The following is an 18119-nucleotide window of genomic DNA, read 5'->3' on the forward strand; positions in this document are numbered from 1 at the left end:
GTTTTGGGGTTTTTTTTTTCCATAGCCAAATTAGATACAAACAAGGAAATCTGAAGTTAGGGAAGGAGAAAATCACATTTCAAAGATTCAATAATCAGAATAATTTTCCTAATTATCCTGGCAGATGAAATTTTAAGACCTCATATGAGAGCAGAATATGTTAAAACACATGTGTTTTTTATGGTCAAATATACTGATTGACCTAATTACTAAATTTAAATATATATTTATATATAAGCTTAAGTTCAGAGATGGAGAAAGCCCTGAGGTCACATCTTACCGTGTACCAGGCAAACGCTATATGATCACCCAAATTCCAACCAATGAGCTGTCCATTGCTGCTGAATTGTATTTTCTAAGTTGCTTATTATTTTTTTTTTTTTTTTTTTTTTTTTTTTTTTTTTTTGTGGTATGCGGGCCTCTCACTGTTGTGGCCTCTCCCGTTGCGGAGCACAGGCTCCGGATGCGCAGGCTCAGCAGCCATGGCTCACGGGCCCAGCCGCTCCGCGGCATATGGGATCCTCCCAGACCGGGGCACGAACCCGTATCCCCTGCATCGGCAGGCGGACTCTCAACCACTGCGCCACCAGGGAGGCCCAGTTGCTTATTATTTAATGTTAAAGTATTATTTCTAAGTTGCTTATTACTGAATGTTAAATTATTAAACAAAGGTCGGGGAAATAAAAACACAATAAGTGTTCAGTAGATGACTTAGCAATCCAACAGCATAGTTTTACTAACATTGGTACTATAGTATCAGGCCATAAATTTTATATTTTCATAACATTCTATGATTGAGAAAACATTTGCACACACAAGCACTCATTTTATTTAGTCCTCAAACTGAACCCATGAGGATGGTATTACCATTCCATTCCCTAGATGCAGATGATGAGGCTCGGTGAGTTTAAGAGTACTCAATAGAGACTCACTCGTTCCAACAATTATTGGTTGACTGCCTACAATGTGCCAAGCATAGCTAGTAAATTAACTTGGGCCTAAATCTAATAACTAAATCTACTGTCAGAAACATGGTTTCAGTATCTTCCTCAACATAGAAAAGCAGGCAGCAGCTTCCAAACTATTTGAGTTGCCATCTCAGCACTGTGCCAATCTACTACTGACAATCTGATAGTTAGAAAGCAGTGGCTTTATCTAATGCCTAAAGTACTAATTATAGACAAAAATTGTGAGACTGAGATGAGAACCACCTACCCCCTTCCCACCACAGGCCTTTCTCTGGACTTACTCTCCTCTCTGCCTGTGTGCCTGTGTCCTACTTTTTCCACTTCAATTAACTCTTCTTTGAAAAGCAATCTGAAAAAAAAGTAGGTTCTTTAAGAAAAAAAAAAGATAAACCCAATTTTTAAAAAATACTGAAAGCAAAATATACATGCTTTAAAAAGAGAGATTTAAGCACTGATATGGAAGGATTATGGAAACTGTGGGGGAAATCTATGTAACCCTATGGAAATAAAATTGAAAATAGAGGGGGGGATGTGGTAATTTTCCAGCAAGATATAAATAACCAAAGTTAGCCTAAAAAAAGAATGAAAAACTAAACAGAGCAGTAATCATAAAAAATAACTAAAAATATATCTTTAAGAAAAGCTACAGACCCAGGTAGTTATACAGATATATTTAGTCTTAAAAAACTAATGATTCATGTCACTAAATGTACTTTAGCTCATAAAAAAATGCATTAATCTCCATTTTATGCAGAAAGCAATGCCTTATTAACAAAACCCAGTGGAGAGTACAAACCAGAAACTTATAAATCAGTTTTGCTTATGAACATAGATGAAAAAACCTAAGTATAATATTATTAATCTAATCTAGCATTAAATGAAAAGAGCAACAATTTGAGTTTATTCTAGGCATGCAAGGATAGTTCAATATTCTTTCAAGATAATTCAGTATAAAAATGAATATTGTTATGAATGTAACAATAGTATATACTAAAATGAGATTTATCAAAATTTACCATCCATTCCTAATTTTAAAAACCTCCAAATAAAAAATAAGTAGAAGGAAATATGATAGAGACTGACACAAACCAAAAGCCAACATCAAACTAAACAGTAAAATGCTAAAGCCATTTCTAATGCTAAAGCCATTTCTATTAAAATCAGGGACAGTGCATAATGTCCACGTCAACATAATTAAACATCACTTTAGAGCTAATGTATTAGATAAGAAAAAAATAATTCATATAAATATTGGAAAATTTAAAAATTATTCTTTTTTGAAGGATGTGGTTATAGACATAGAAACTCCAAGAAACCAATTTAGTAAGTTATAGTATAAAAAAATGAATGGATTTGAGGTAATATACAAAAGCACTTAGTTTCTCTTTATATTGGCAATAACAAACAGAATAACATAACATAAAATAACAGATACAGACATCATTTATGAGATCATTAATTATGACAAAATATACATGAAGAAAAATATAAAATTGTACTAAAGAACATAAATCAAGACCTGAACAAACTGAATGATATAACCTGATCCTGAATGAGGAGTTTTAACATCATAAAATCTTATATTTCCAAAATTAATATGTAAATTTAATTCAATTCAAATATAGATATTTTAGAGCTGAGTAACATTTTAAAGGTCAATTGAAAGCATCCAAGAATAGCTAAGAAGACTCTGAAAAAGAGAATTGTGATATAGGACTTGCCTTGTCAGACATTAAATGTAATATAATGCTTCTGTAATAAAATAGCGAGTAAAAGAAAAACCGCAAAGTATAAATAAATGATAAATGACAAAAGTAGCATTCCATTCATAAGAGAAAGTAGAGCTTATTTAATATATATAGTGCAAATATAGTAGGCTAGTCATTTAGGAAAAAAATTCAAACTTATTTCCCTATCTCATTCTATATACAGAAATAAAATATTATTTATTTATTTATCACTAATTATTAAAGAAATGCAAATCAAAACTACAATGAGGTATCACTTCACACTGGTCAGAATGGCCAAGATCAAAAAGTCTACAAATAATAAATGCTGGGGAGGGTGTGGAGAAAAGGAACCCTCCTACACTGCTGATGTGAATGTATATGGTGCAGCCACTATGGAAAAGAGTATGGAGGTTCCTTAAAAAACTAAAAATACAGCTACTATACAATCCAGCAATCCCACTATTGGGCAGATATCTGGAGAAAACCATAATTTGAAAAGGTACATGCACCCCTACGTTCACTACAGCCCTATTTCAATAGCCAAAACATGGAAGCAACCTAAATGTCCATCAATAGATAAATGGATAAAGAAAATGTGGTATATTTATATAATGGAATATTACTCAGCCATAAAAATGTATGAAATAATGCCATTTGCAGCAACATGGATGGACCTAGAGATGATCATACTAAGTGAAGTAAGCCAGACAGAGAGAGACTAATATCATGTGATATCACTTATATGTGGAATCTAAAAAAAAAAAGAGATACAAATGAACTTATATACAAAACAGAAATAGAACCACAGACGTAGAAAACAAACTTATGGTTACCAAAGGGGGGGGGGCGGTGAGGGATAAATTAGGAGTTTGGGATTAACATATATACACTACTATATATAAAATAGTTAACCAACAAGGACCTACTGTAGAGCACAGGAAACTATACTCAATATTTTGTAATAACCTATAAGGCAAAAGGATCTGAAAAAAAAAAGATATACATGTATGTATAACTGAATCACTTTTTTGCTGTACACCTGAAACTAACACAACATTGTAAATCAACTATAATCAATAAAAATTTAAAAAGAAAAAAAAAACATGAGAATGTAAGACTACTCTATAAAGATACTTATTATAACATCATAGTTTCAATTAGTTATGGTATGTCCATTCTAAGTAATTTTGTGTAGCTGTTTAAAGAAAAAAGTAAGATTTATATTTGTTATTTTTTAGGAATGTACAAGTAATGTCATGTGAGAAGACAATTGCCAAATAATGTAAAGAGTATCTTCTTATTTTTAAAAATCAGACCTTATAAGGTATTTGCTTTTATCTGGGCATGGAGAAAGGCTGTTAATATGTTTCCTCTGGGAGTAAAATAAAAGAGGTGGGTATAAAGGAAAACAGTATTATCTTTTAAATATATGGATTGTCCCACTTGAAAAAATTTAATTGGAAACTAAATATATACGCAAAGAAAATTTCTGGAAGATACCCAAAAGTGAAATTTGAGTATGCATAAGGGAAAGAAACTTTTCTGTTTGTACCCTTTTGTACTGTTTGAATTTGTTTTTTGAACAAGGAGCATGTATTCATTTTTTAAAATCTGATAAACTAATTCCAGTGATTGAAAGTAGCTTAATGTAACGCTTAAAGGAATATTTCAATTTTAATGGATGACTCAGAACTTTTTATCTAGGAAGGATAAGTCTATTTCAAATAGATCACCAGGGCCAATAGGAGAAGAACTCATCAAAACATACCATACAGACCCATTAACTTGGTCTACCTACTCACAACTCCTTTCAAGTATTCTTGAACTTAAAAGCTTTGCTGTCAGGATTCCAAGGAAGCTGGGAGGGGAACATTTAGTATTAGAATAATAATCCATGAAATGTGGAGAAAAGAGGTTAGTAAACATATTACATAAAACCATTAACACTATTCATATCACCCCACCACGTCATTTTTGTACCAGGCCGGTTAACAGATTGGAAAGAACCAGAAATCCTTATGTATCAAAATTATTTTTTGTTTACATGTCTCAAGGAAACCTAAAGTTGATGATTACATTTTACAAGAACACTGTGAAAAGCCATCTGTAGCTAACTTTATGTGACCAGCAGGAGGTAGATGTTGATCACACAAAGAATAGATGGCAAAACTGAGAGAATAAATATTCTGCTGTTATTCCTGGGTAAGTCCAACAGGCAGAAATTACAATAACTAATGAAAGAAAAAATCAATTACTTTTATAAGTCATGCTATAATATCTGAACTGGTTGGATGTGGGGAAGCACAAAGAAACACTTAAAAGTTATTTATTACTTGTAAGTCCTCAAGTTCAATTTTCCTCTTTACATTGTCTTAATAAATTACACATCAAACAAATACCACTGAAGAAAAACAAATAAGTAAAATGAGAGTTGAATGTCAGGTTGAGTAGAGAATTTTAATTGGAGAATAATGGTCCTTGTGATATGGATGACTTTTTTTTTTTTTTTTTTTTTTTTTTTTGCGGTATGCGGGCCTCTCACTGTTGTGGCCTCGCCTGTTGTGGAGCACAGGCTCCGGACGCGCAGGCTCAGCGGCCATGGCACACGGGCCTAGCTGCTCCACGGCATGTGGGATCTTCCCGGACTGGGGCACGAACCCGTGTCCCCTGCATCGGCAGGCGGACTCCCAACCACCGCGCCACCAGGGAAGCCCTGGATGACATTTTTAAGTAAAGTTATCACTTCCTTTCTCTCTCTCTCTCATCTCAGTCCCCAACACAAAGTGATAATTGCTTTAAAAGCAAAATACTTCTTGATACACTAATAGGTATTTTTTTCCCAAGGACTATAAGTAGCAAATTTCAACACCTGATGAATTGCTATTTCACATCTCACTTAACAAATTCTAATAGGCAGCTAAAAATCTCTTACAGGATATTCATTTATCTCAGTTCAAAATGTTTGAGGTTGAAATCTGGCCCAGAAAATGGAACAGAAAGATCAGGAAAGGGAAATTATATAACTGTCATCACAAATAATACTCTGTTCTTCTGGAACTGAATCATAGCATTTTCACCATGAATACCTATATTTCCTTCTCAGGAGAAATAATCATCAAAAATTTAGAAATCTAAATAAAATATAGACAAACATTGCACTCCTACATGTAATCATTGTGAAAGAGTTAAAAATATGAAAAAAAATACACTACATAAGTTTTTTTTTATAGAAATGGAATAAACACTTGCAACATTCATACAACAGACAGAAGATAATTGTGGTCAATTATATTATACTCCTACTCCTGAGAAAATATCTCACACTCCAGGAAATGAGTTCTGAGATCCTTCCTGTATGTGGTAATATGTCCCAGTGAGCCTTATTGTCTATTAAATGCTCTACTTTCACACAGTCTAAAAGTGGATATGCATTTTTATTGATTTTTATGTACCACACCTTCAGTTCCAAACAGACTTAAGATAGCTTTAAAAGACACATAAAGTGCAACAAGACCTCATAAATTAAAAGTCTGAGCAAAGAAGAAAGGAAAATATGGATGGGAGTGTGAATGGAACCAGAAATAAGGCCAAAGAAAACATGTTATAATAACATCACTCTTGCTATTCATGGGCCACAGATTTGGTGCTAAACTCTCTAGCAGTGACTGAGAAAAGGAAGACATCAAACTCTAGCATATTCTTATGAAAGGGAAAAGTCCTAATGAACCTTCAGCATTGGCTTAAATTATTTTATTTGTAATAGTAGTAAAAATACAGTAACAGTTAGAGTAGATCTAACTCAGAGTGCTGACTATAATTTCAGGTACAATTCTGAATTCATTATATATATTAAATCATTTAATTCTCATAAAATCTAGTAAAGTAAATAATACTATTACCCCTTTTTTATAGATCAGGAAACTGAGGAACAAAGAAGTTTTTAAATCTTGCCCAAGATCATGTACCTAGTAAGGGATAAAGTGAGATGTTACTAAATGTGTACTTAAACAAGGTAAAAATGCTATGGGCTTATAGTTTTTATATATTCATCCATATGAAACAAATTTGATTAAATATAAACAAAACTACAAAAATAAGACAGCTGACAACTTTAATTTTATATGATAAATGTTCTTTGAAACTGAATCCTGCTTGTAACAGTAATATGGAACTGAGTGCTAAGATGAAAGTTCATTTACGTTTGGCATGCTACAAGTTGACGACTCAATTCTCCCTCCATTTCTCTCTAATTACACTACTGAGAAACCTAGTTCATATGGCCTGTTGCGATATTGTTTGGCCTTCCTTTGGTGAGAAGACATCCTCAATGTGTCAAGCACACCAGCGTTCTTTTAACATTCTTGGCAACAATTCAAGAACTACCACTTGGGGCTTCCCCGGTGGTGCAGGGGTTAAGAATCCACCTGCCAACGCAGGAGACATGGGTTCGAGCCCTGGTCTGGGAGGATCCCACATGCCTCGGAGCAACTAAGCCCGTGCACCACAACTACTGAGCCCGTGTGCCACAACTACTGAAGCCCGCGCGCCTAGAGCCCGTGCTCTACAACAAGAGAAGCCACCGTAACGCAAAGCCCGCGCACCACAAAGAAGAGTAGCCCCCGCTCACCGCAACTAGAGGAAGCCTGCGTGCAGCAACAAAGACCCAACGCAGCCAAAAATAAAAATAAATAAATTAAAAAAAAAAAAAAGGAACTACCACTTGGCATCAACTCTATTGGGGGCAGTTTTCACTTATAAGATACAAATGATCCAAAATATGCTTATATTAATTTTTTTTCTAGAATGTCATTTAAATAAAAACACAAAATTTAAGTATTCTTGTAAATAACTCTCAAGTTCTCTCTTTTGGGAAACACCGTTTTTGTAGAAACATATTTGACCATGTTCTTAATTTTAAAAATAAACAAATTGCTCATGTATTACTAATTTTCATACTAGACAGTTATTTCTCGTGGGAGGGACAATATAAAGAGGGCAGTATGGAATTAAAATAATAATGCTTTTGGCACTTCTACAAAAAGAAGATAAGGATCTTGAAGTTAGAGTGATGACATCACACTAATGGGAAACTCAATAAAAATAACCATGATGCTCTGGTTTGATTTGAGGATATATTTTTAAATAGAGGGAAGCCAGCTTTGGGGAAAGAAGTTTATGGCAATGAACTCAGAGATGTCAAATACCTGAACTCGGCAATCATATGTTGCTGGTTGAATACAGACCCATAGGCTGTATTTAAGAAGCTCTTGTATAGAAAGCTAAAAAGGCCAATAAGAAACTGAACCTGAAAAGGCACAATCTATCTCTATTCACAGATGGGCTGAGAGAATATTCTTTGGAAGTGTGCCATCCAAGAATGTATATTTTTATAATGTCCTTAAGCTTGGAGATCAACAAAACCTTAAAGGTTGATTATTATTTCGTTTGTTTCCATTTTCAGTACTGTTAACAGTTAGGATACTTTCAAACAGACTTAAACAAATATAAAATGTATTCTCTCACATAATAAGAAGTCCAGTGTAGGTAGGGCTTGAGGGTTAGCTGATTTAGAAGCTGAAAGAAGTCTGGGCCCCATATTCTTTCCATCTTACTGCTTTGCCTTCCACAGTGTGGACTTCTTACAACAGGTCTCCCCAGGGATCAGAGTATGGGCGCCAGTAGTAATCAGGGTACACGATTCCTCATTCATATCCAGCAGAGAGCAAATGAGAGTTTCTCCCTCAATTATGCAATAAGAGTACTTCCTTTCAGTCTGACTTGGCCCAACATAGGTCTCATTACCAAAAGAATGCCACTGATTGCTGATTGCTTAAGCCAGGTTACTTAACCAATTCAGGTAAGAGACATTAGATCACCACAATTGCTTTACACTAGTTAAAGCCCATCTAGGGGCCGGGCTGGGTCACATACCCTTAAGTCACATGGGTTGCATTTTGTGGATGCCTGCATAAAATCAGAGTTCCACTGTGAAGGGGGAAGCGGGGATACGAAGCTAGGTAGACAACTGATCTGCTAGCAATAAAACCTTTTCCTAAGAATGTCAAGGCAAAGCATTTAGCATGGTGCCCTGATAGACCTTGGATAGACTATAGGGGACAGTAGTGGCTCAGTTCTCAATGGATTTCTACCATGCTGTAGTGAGGGACACTTCTCCTGGAGAGGTGTTTTTCTTTAAGAGTCAAATATCACTTGCTATCAGTAAATCATAACTGGTATTTTCATCAGTGAAAATCACAGCTGCTTGGAGTTGAATGCATAGGAATAATGACTTGTTCTTTTTATCAGTATCGCATTATACGGCCTCTCTGCACCTCTGACTTCACTCACAGAAAACTGTTAGTAAGAACAGTTTATGCATTTGATTAACATATTTTTCCTACCAACTGTTTGCCTGCTATATGCTATAGAATGAGTGAACAGGCAAAAGATACTTCTATGTAAGTATTCTATACAAAGCAGCATGATTAACATTAAACTCAAATGTTAAAAATGTTACAAAGATAAGCTAACAAACACGTAAACTTCTGATTTAATCAGGAAGACCTCTTCGATGAGCTGAACTCTGAGCTGGAGATGAAGGAAGGACAAGATAGAGGGGGAAGGTTTTCCCGATAAGCAGGCTACAGCGGACAAAGAAAGAATGCTGAGCAGGGTGGTGAGTATTTGGGAAGATAGTAGTGGATGGGAGGAAAAAAGAAAGGACCACGGGACTAGTTCACTGATAACTCACATCAGATTCTGAATTACTGGGTAATGAGAAACCTAATGGAGGACACAGAAATAAAACTAATATTTGTTTGTTGTCTAAAATGTGCCAGACACTCTGTTGGGTGCTTAATATATTTATTTATTTAATCCTCCCAAGAACCTAGCAAAGTTTTATCGTTATCATCTTCTTTCCATGGGTGAGAAAACTGAAGATCAAAGACGTTAAGTAAATTAAGATCACACAGCTAGTAATTGGCAGAAGAATTTTAGTCAAATCTGTTTATTCCAAATCCTGCGCTTTCCCACTGCCTAATGTTGTCTCTGAATCTTAGCATTCAGAATTGAGCACAGGCTCTTAGAGGAAGGCCTGGGAGAGGGTACCCCAATAATCTAAAAGAGGAGCGTGGTAGCTAGCAGACAGGGTATGAATGAAATTCTTGATTATGTAGATTTAGATGAAATAATGTACAGGTTACTCACACAAATCTGTGAGGCATAGAATTCTAAAGTAACTCCAGGTTCTATGCTTGTTTAGTTGGTCAAATGATTCTGCTTCCAACCAAAATATAGAAGACAGAATGTCAGGAGTTGATTGTCACTGCTATCAAGGATAGTGATTGGGCCAAGTAACATTTGAAGGATATTGTTATGTAGCCCCATGGGTTATATTGCACAGACCTCTCTCCCTTTGGGACACAGCTAAATTCAAATTTTCTTAACATGTACTTAGTACCCAACCCACTTAAAATTTGTTCTAATCTGGAAAAGAATTGAGTTGAATCTCCCTTTTTCTTTTACACATTAATGGTATAAGAAAGATATTTAAAAATCTAAATTATCTTAGTCTAACGTTTAGAGTCTAAACAAATGGAGTATTGTTTAAGGTCAACTGACAAAGAAAACAAACTAGAGGGTGAATATTCACACTACAGTATAGCACTCCATGAATTAGCAAGTTCTCCTTGTCAACTTTAAATGCACATTCAACTCACATTTTAAACTCATATCCTCTTTTGATTGCATGTTACAGCTGAGGTTGGTTTACAGGTTTGTTTTTCTCAATAGGGAATCTCATGGCAGAGGTTCTGTTATTTGCCTTTTAAGAAAACTTCTTTAGTCATTTAATTCAAGATGTGCATGGTAAGTGCTTGTTGAATGACAGCATGTTTGTTAAATGCAAATGTAACATTTTAAATTAGTACTATTGGAAAGGAAAGAGCTCCTGGCTTCTCTGCTTTTTTGCTACATGACTCCAAACAAGTACTTTAACACTGAGCGTTTTCAGTGATGCCTGCTGAACAGCACTGCTGTGAAGACAAACATAGTGATGAATGAAAAAACACCTTATAAATATTATTTATTTTATTAAATAAATAAAGTTACAACTGTGCAAATATTTTAGACACCGTGCTGTTCCACACCTTAGCCATGTCAACGAGTCAAACCTTGATAATTTACTCTGAAGATCTGATAGCAAGTAAAAGACATGTTCTGTAGTCCAATTGTGCTATAAATTCAGACTGGCAACCCTCAGAAGATTCCGTCTTTCCACTGTAATGAAGTTTAATAATAATAAAAAATGAAAACGATCCGAGAAACTAATACATGCTTTTCTAAAATATCAGAGTTGTTTTTCCCCCTTTCCCGTATCTGTTGACATTCCCTTGAGCAAAGAAGCTGACTATTGTTTTAGATTTTTGCAGTACATCCACTCTGTACAACTCAAGTCAATGATCATGTAACTCCCAAATGAGTAAGTTTTGGACTAAAAACCAATGTCAGTGTTAAAAGCATAAGATATAAAAAAAGATCCCATTGGGGGAAGAACGGGCGGACACAAAGACAAAGAATAATGGGGGTAGCTAAAAACGATTGCTTCAGTCTCAGCTTGTAGGTTGGGAAGGTAGGAGGAAATAGAAAAAATCAGAACGGCCATAATTCTAGAGCATCCAGCAACAGTTCCTACGATGGATTCTAAAAACGTGATCCCCTCAGATGCACATCCTCTTTCAACCCTCCATTCTTCTCAGATCCAATGCAAGAAAGTATGTTGTCCACATTGTCTGCAAGAGCTACTTACTATGGTGCTGGGGAACCAAAAATAAATGTAGCATTAGTCAAAGGTCCACGTTGTTTGCATGCAGGTCCAGGCCACACTACAAAATCCCTACCCATGATCTTGCCCTGAATCCTGACCAATGGACACAGAAAAATATAAAATAAAGGGGGAATTGTGTATCAGAAACCTTTGGCTGCCGTGGTCCTGAGATTGGTAGCTTTTCTACCATTCACAAATGAAGTGGGCAACAAATTCAACTAGACGTTAAAACAATCAAGTTTAATTCAGGGGAAATTTTTGATAACATCTGGGGATTTTATTAAATATTAAAATGGTTCTCTGAAGATGTGTTATTGGACTTTAAAGGCTTGACTGAGGGGCTCCCTCCCACTCTCTACCCCCGCCCTGAGGGTGGTTATTCTGCTCTCAGTTCTTTGGGTAAGGAAATACAATAGACCAGCTGTTCAGAGCTCAAGTCGGGAGTCATACGATCATAGGACTGAATCCGATGTACCTACTTACTAGCTGGTGGTGTTCAGGAAGTTACTTGACCTCTCCATGCCTCAGTTTCCTCATGTATAAATAAACATAATAATAGTTCCTGCCTCACAGAATTATTGGGAGTGTTGCTGAGCTCTGTGAACCATTAATATTAAACATAGTCCACGTCAACAGAGTAGGAAATCAGGGGCTACAAGTTTCGGAAAACATACCTTGCCTTGAAATCATACACCAGCGTGTGGAGCACAAAGGAAAGATGTTTGGTGAGTCTCTATCAGGAGTTACTGGGTGGCTTAGATCTGTTAGGGGAAGGAAACAGAAGTGACGGCCCCTCCATTTCCTGAGAAGGGCAGAGAGGACACAGGCTGCCCATATCTGCACCTCCTTGAAAGGATATTTGTCTGAGCAACAGATTGTTTAAAGTTTTTGCTTTTAATTTTAAAGCTTTTGAAGGACTGCTTCCAAGTGTGCTTTACAAACTCTGGGCCAGCCCTTGCCTTCAGGGGGTTTGAGGGAATGGAGCTTTGGACTTTGGGGCTTAGCAGAGCATTAAGGGGACTGTACATCTCTTTTCTTATGCAGCTCCCAGGCAGGGAGGATCATCTCTCATTTTAAAAAAGCTTTCATTTTTCAGGGGCCCCTTGGCACCTCAGATTCATTTTACATCTGAGTTTTATGGCTGTTACTTATTTTTTTTTTGGTAGTCTACATTTATCTTTTTTATGTTTTTGTTTTGCTCTCTCTTTTCAGGTGTTGGTTTTTGGGAATGCACTTTGGGTTAAGGAGCCAGCTAATACACACTAACGACAAGAATGTCCACTGTGAGCTTTTTAAATTGATGGATAATAGATCAGCAGACTACATTTAAAAGTCTTTTAAAAGACTACTTTAAAAATTATTTTTCAGGGCTTCCCTGGTGGCGCAGTGGTTGAGAGTCCGCCTACTGATGCAGAGGACACGGGTTCGTGCCCCGGTCTGGGAAGATTCCACATGCCGCGGAGCGGCTGGGCCCGTGAGCCATGGCTGTTGAGCCTGCGTGTCCGGAGCCTGTGCTCTGCAACGGGAGAGGCCACAACAGTGAGAGGCCCACATACCGCAAAAAAAATAATAAATAAATAAATAAAAATTATTTTTCAAAGTCAAGGATACTGTACTTTAGTCATTTATTTTAACACATGTAATTTAAGAAATGTCAACACGTGGGTTGTTTTTAAATCCTTTCATCTGAGGCTCTCTAAATAAGCTTTTATTATGGTGAGCCCATGTGTCCAACTTACTATGTCAAAAACAGAGGTTCCAAGAAGCTAACAGAATTACCCAAGGTCATTTAATAAGTTGTAGCCAATCAAGACATGGAGTCCAAAACCTTTGACCAGTGCAGGGTCCTGTGTGTGTAACAGAATGATTGAAAAGTTTTTCAGACATGGAAATTTTCCCATTCCCATGCTGCAAGAGTCCATTTCAGGAATCTGGGAAAGAGTTCAAGGAATATCCATTGTTCTTCATATTATTTTTAATAATCCTAAGGCTGGTCGTTCACAGACCACACTTCAAAACCTGTATCTTTAAATCCAGTTCAAATCTCTAAGACAGTGAGTCTCAAACTTTGATGTCAGGAACCACTTAAACTTTTTAAAAATATTGAGACTCCCCCAAAGCTTTTGTTTTTGTAGGTCAAATCTATCAACATATATTGTACTAGAAATTTGAATGGAGATGTTTAAAAAATATTTACATATAAATTCATTTAAAAATAATAATTCCATTACATGTTAACAAACACACTGGTTATGAAAAATAACTATATTTTCCAAAATAAAATAAAAATTAGTGGGAAGAGTTTTACATTTTTGCAAATCTAAGACTGGCTTAGATAGAAAGCAGCTGGATTCTCCTATCAGCTTGCCCATTCATTCTGCTGCCATATGTTGCTTTGGGTTGAAGTATATAAAGAAAATCTGGCCTCATACAGATACTTCGATAGAAAAGGATAGACTAGTTTAGTAACCTTTATATATAATTGTGGATATTCTTCTTTGATACTATAGCAAAACTCAACAGGTGGGAGTTTCTTAAGGGTTGGTTGCAATGTGGAATCTGAAACCCTATCAGTGAACTTTTCATACTCTCTCACATTAAAATCCACTGGTCTCACTTGTATTTTGAATGTCCTTTTACCTATTCTGGATTTTATAACATTATATATTACTTGGAAAATAACATTTGGAAAAAATTGTTTCACAGAGTTATGCAGATCTTCCACATTTTGACATATTTTACTACACATATTTTTAAAAATTCATATTCATTAATATCACCACCAATATTGCCAGAAAAGTCATTAAGTATTGAGAAGCTGTCAAGCTTACAGTGGCAGATATGAATGTTCCAGAATCCTAATTTTCACTTGGAAACTAGAATTTTATCATTGGCAATAAATATCTAAAGTTAGAACCTAGAACCAAGGTTTACTTGGTTCATTTTTGCAAAGTCTAAAAAGCCATATTTTACATGCCAGTTGTTCTTTCACATTAAAATTGTGTTCCATGAAAAAAAGTGGCTAGTTCAGCTCACAAATCAAACGATTGCACTATTGCTTTACCTTGAGACAATCGTTGGACTTTGGTGCTTTATGAGCACTTTCTGTTTTGTCACACAAGTTAAAAAGACATGTTCTCAAAGATCGAGATAGCGTACAATTAATGATTTTTATTGCTTCATCAGGGATGTCCTTAACTGAGACTAGTTTGTTTGTTCATTTGTTTAACTGCAAGTGCTTAATGGTGAAGGATGAGTACTTGTGCAATTTGCTACTATTGCCTTGGTTTAGGCTCAGGTACTAGCAGCTTGCTTTTGCATTATCAAAGCAAATATCAACATTGCAAAAAAAGGCAAAGAACATCTTAGTATTTTTTTGAAACTAGTTTTGACCTTGCAGATCTCTGAAAAGGTCTTGAGGACCCCAGGGTCTGTGGATCACACTTTGAGAACCACTGCTCTAAAAAAACAGTTTGGGGGCTTCCCTGGTGGCGCAGTGGTTAAGAATCCACCTGCCAATGCAGGGGACTCGGGTTCGAGCCCTGGTCCGAAACAATCCCACATGCCACGGAGCAATGAAGCCCGTGCGCCACAACTACTGATCCTGTGCTCTAGAGCCCGTGAGCCACAACTACTGAGCCCGCGTGCTGCAATTACTGAAGCCCACGTGCCTAGAGCCTGTGCTCTGCAACAAGAGAAGCCACCACAATGAGAAGCCCGCGCACCACAAGGAAGAGTAGCCCCCGCTCGACGCAACTAAAGAAAGCCTGCGTGCAGCAACGAAGACCTAATGCAGCCAAAAATTAATTAATTAAAAACAAAAACAGTTTGTGGGACTTCCCTGGTGGTGCAGTGGTTAAGACTCTGAGCTCCCAATGCAGGGAGCCCGGGTTTGATCCCTGGTCGGGGAACTAGATCCCACATGCATGCTGCAACTGAGATTGCATGCCACAACTAAGGAGCCCACCTGCCACAACTAAGGAGCCCGCCTGCCTCAATTAAGGCCTGGCACAACCAAATAAATAAATATTTTTTAAAAAAACAGTTTGCTATTATTTTATATATAATCCAGCCTGGAAAATAAAAACACAAATTTAGCAGGCTGTTCTTACTTTTATTGGCTCATCTTCCCCCGAAGAGGAGATACAATGATTACCATGAAATACCCTATCATTCCCATGAAGCCATCTTTAAAAATCATGTGTCCTTCTAGAGCTGGCAAGCTAGAAAGTAAGTATGCAATGAGATGAAAACTCAACACCATTTACAGAGTGGATGATAACCCAAGTGTCAAATGATGGTTACAATGTATGGAGGGTCCACATGCTATTGTTTTACTCTTGGTCCAATACAAAATGAGGGATTAAAAAGAGTTTGGGGTGAGTTTAGGTCACAGTGGCTCTTGAGGCTATGTCATCACAAAGGCAAACATATTCCTTAGCTATGCATGCACTGTATACCATAAGCAATAAGGAGAAAACCTTCACCTATTCACATAAGTATTCTGAACATTGTGGGTTAAGGGAATTGTTATAGAAAAGATAATAATAATGTGATGCGGCAGAGAAAAATAAATTTCCCTTCGCCCCTTAGGTGTTCATCTGCCAATGACTGGATGTTACCCTTGGATGCCTTTCTCATTTCAGGCCACAAGATGGAAAGGAGCTTCCAACTCAGAGTAAAATTTGAATAGGCTACACAACTGCCTTCTAGCTATAACTTTCTACATAGCCCGAACTGCTAAGAGCCTTCCAGTTCCTTCCATCTGACACAGTTTACCATACCCGGGAAACTTTCATATGTATTTTAGAAATTTCAGGATGCGTAATGGTTTTTCAACTAGTTTTCAGCTATTATTGCCGTCAGTCTGTGGGTCACTGGTTTGGAGAGAAGGTACTGGATAACAGTGCTTTCTCATCTCCTCATTAACTAGTGTCTGACCTTGAGCAGGTCTCAAGTCTCCCATCTCATATGTATAATGAGGGAGCCTAAACTCTAGCATGCACAAAATCCTGGAGCTGGAAGGTCTTCGGAGAATAGTGTCTACTTCAATCTTCTCTTTGTTAGAGCAAAAATATCCACTGCTAATTTACCACTCACTATAGCCAAGTGTTATCCTAAGTGTTTTGTACATATTCACTCACTTAATAATTAGCTTTAGGAAAGAGACAGTTGTTGATATTATAGTCAGTTCTACTATAACATGATGCCTGTGCTCCTAAAAATCACCAATCTATACATTGGGGTATAATACACAAAAACTTTTCAGTGGCATATTTTTAAAAAGAGAGAAACCTAATAAAACTGTAAACCTATAAACCTATAAAACTGTAGCACAGTTTTATAGACGTGGAATAGTTAAGAAATACATAATTTTACTACAATAAATACACAGTTATATAGCTGTGCAATAGTTAAGAAATACACAGTTTTACTACAATAAATATAGCACTTTACCTTGAAAAAGACCTGAAGCTTGCTTGTGGCGGTGAGCACCTGTACTCTCACCTTGCCACCCTATGTGCAGATAACTAAAGAAATACAGGAAAAGAGTGAGAGAAAAGATAAAGAGAGAAAAAGAACAGAGAGGAAAATACAAACTAGGCTGAGAAGAAAGGGGGAAAATTAACCAGAGGGGACGGTGTCGGACTGTGGACAAGAGAGTGGAGCCAAGTTCTTGTGCCCCGTTCCAGACCTAAAGTTTGCCAGCAACCTGTTTTAACAAGCCCTCAAGGAGATTTTGCACCACCCCAAAGTCTGAGGAGCAACACTGTTAGGAAAGGGATGATCCTAATAGTTAGGCAGAGAAACTCTCAGTACTGGCTACAAAGAGTAAAAGACTGCCTGATCTAAGGAATGTTGGCTGCCTGATGATCAGAAAAAGATCAGTTTAAGCATAAGATCAAACACAGGTCATGTCGATAAAATGTTCTCAGCACAGAGACAGATTACTTGATAAAAATATGTTGGTTATTTGACAATCTACCATTAAAAGCCAATGTTTAAATGAACATAAGAAAGCAATGATAATAAAATAGACCGAGGGGATGATTGAAAACCATGAGTTTATCGTTACTTTGTAGAGTTCTGTGACTGTACAACCCCAGTTTTATCGTAAGATGGCAAGAGTAGCTACAAGCCACACCTCCTGGAACACAGTACTTTCCTACCTCATCCTCCAGCACATCCAGCTGAAATATAAAGCACAAGCAATTCTGAAAACCAATTTGCCCCACATAAACTTAGAATATGGTAACTTTAAATGGGTTATAAGGCCTGGATTATCTCTTTTGTGAATATTTCGATTAAATAATTCACTTGTAGAACCTCTTTGAAAGTTTGTTATAGAGAAATACAAAACCTCATCCGTCTTTCTCATATGTGGCTGCTGATTAGTATCATTATCAACATTTTATATCAGAAAGTGCTTTTGGCTGCAAGGGAGAGAAAACCCCAATGCAGAACAGCTTAAGCAGTAAGAAAACCTAACTAGGAGCTCAGAGGTAGGGCATCTCCGAGCTCAGCACCTTAGGGTTCCAGCTCCCTGTGCCCTCCTTTGCTCACTGCCTTCGTCTTCAGGCTGGCAGCAAGATG

Source organism: Hyperoodon ampullatus (genome assembly GCF_949752795.1).
Source record: "Hyperoodon ampullatus genome assembly, chromosome: 9".
In the NCBI taxonomy this organism is placed as follows: Eukaryota; Metazoa; Chordata; class Mammalia; order Artiodactyla; family Ziphiidae; genus Hyperoodon; species Hyperoodon ampullatus.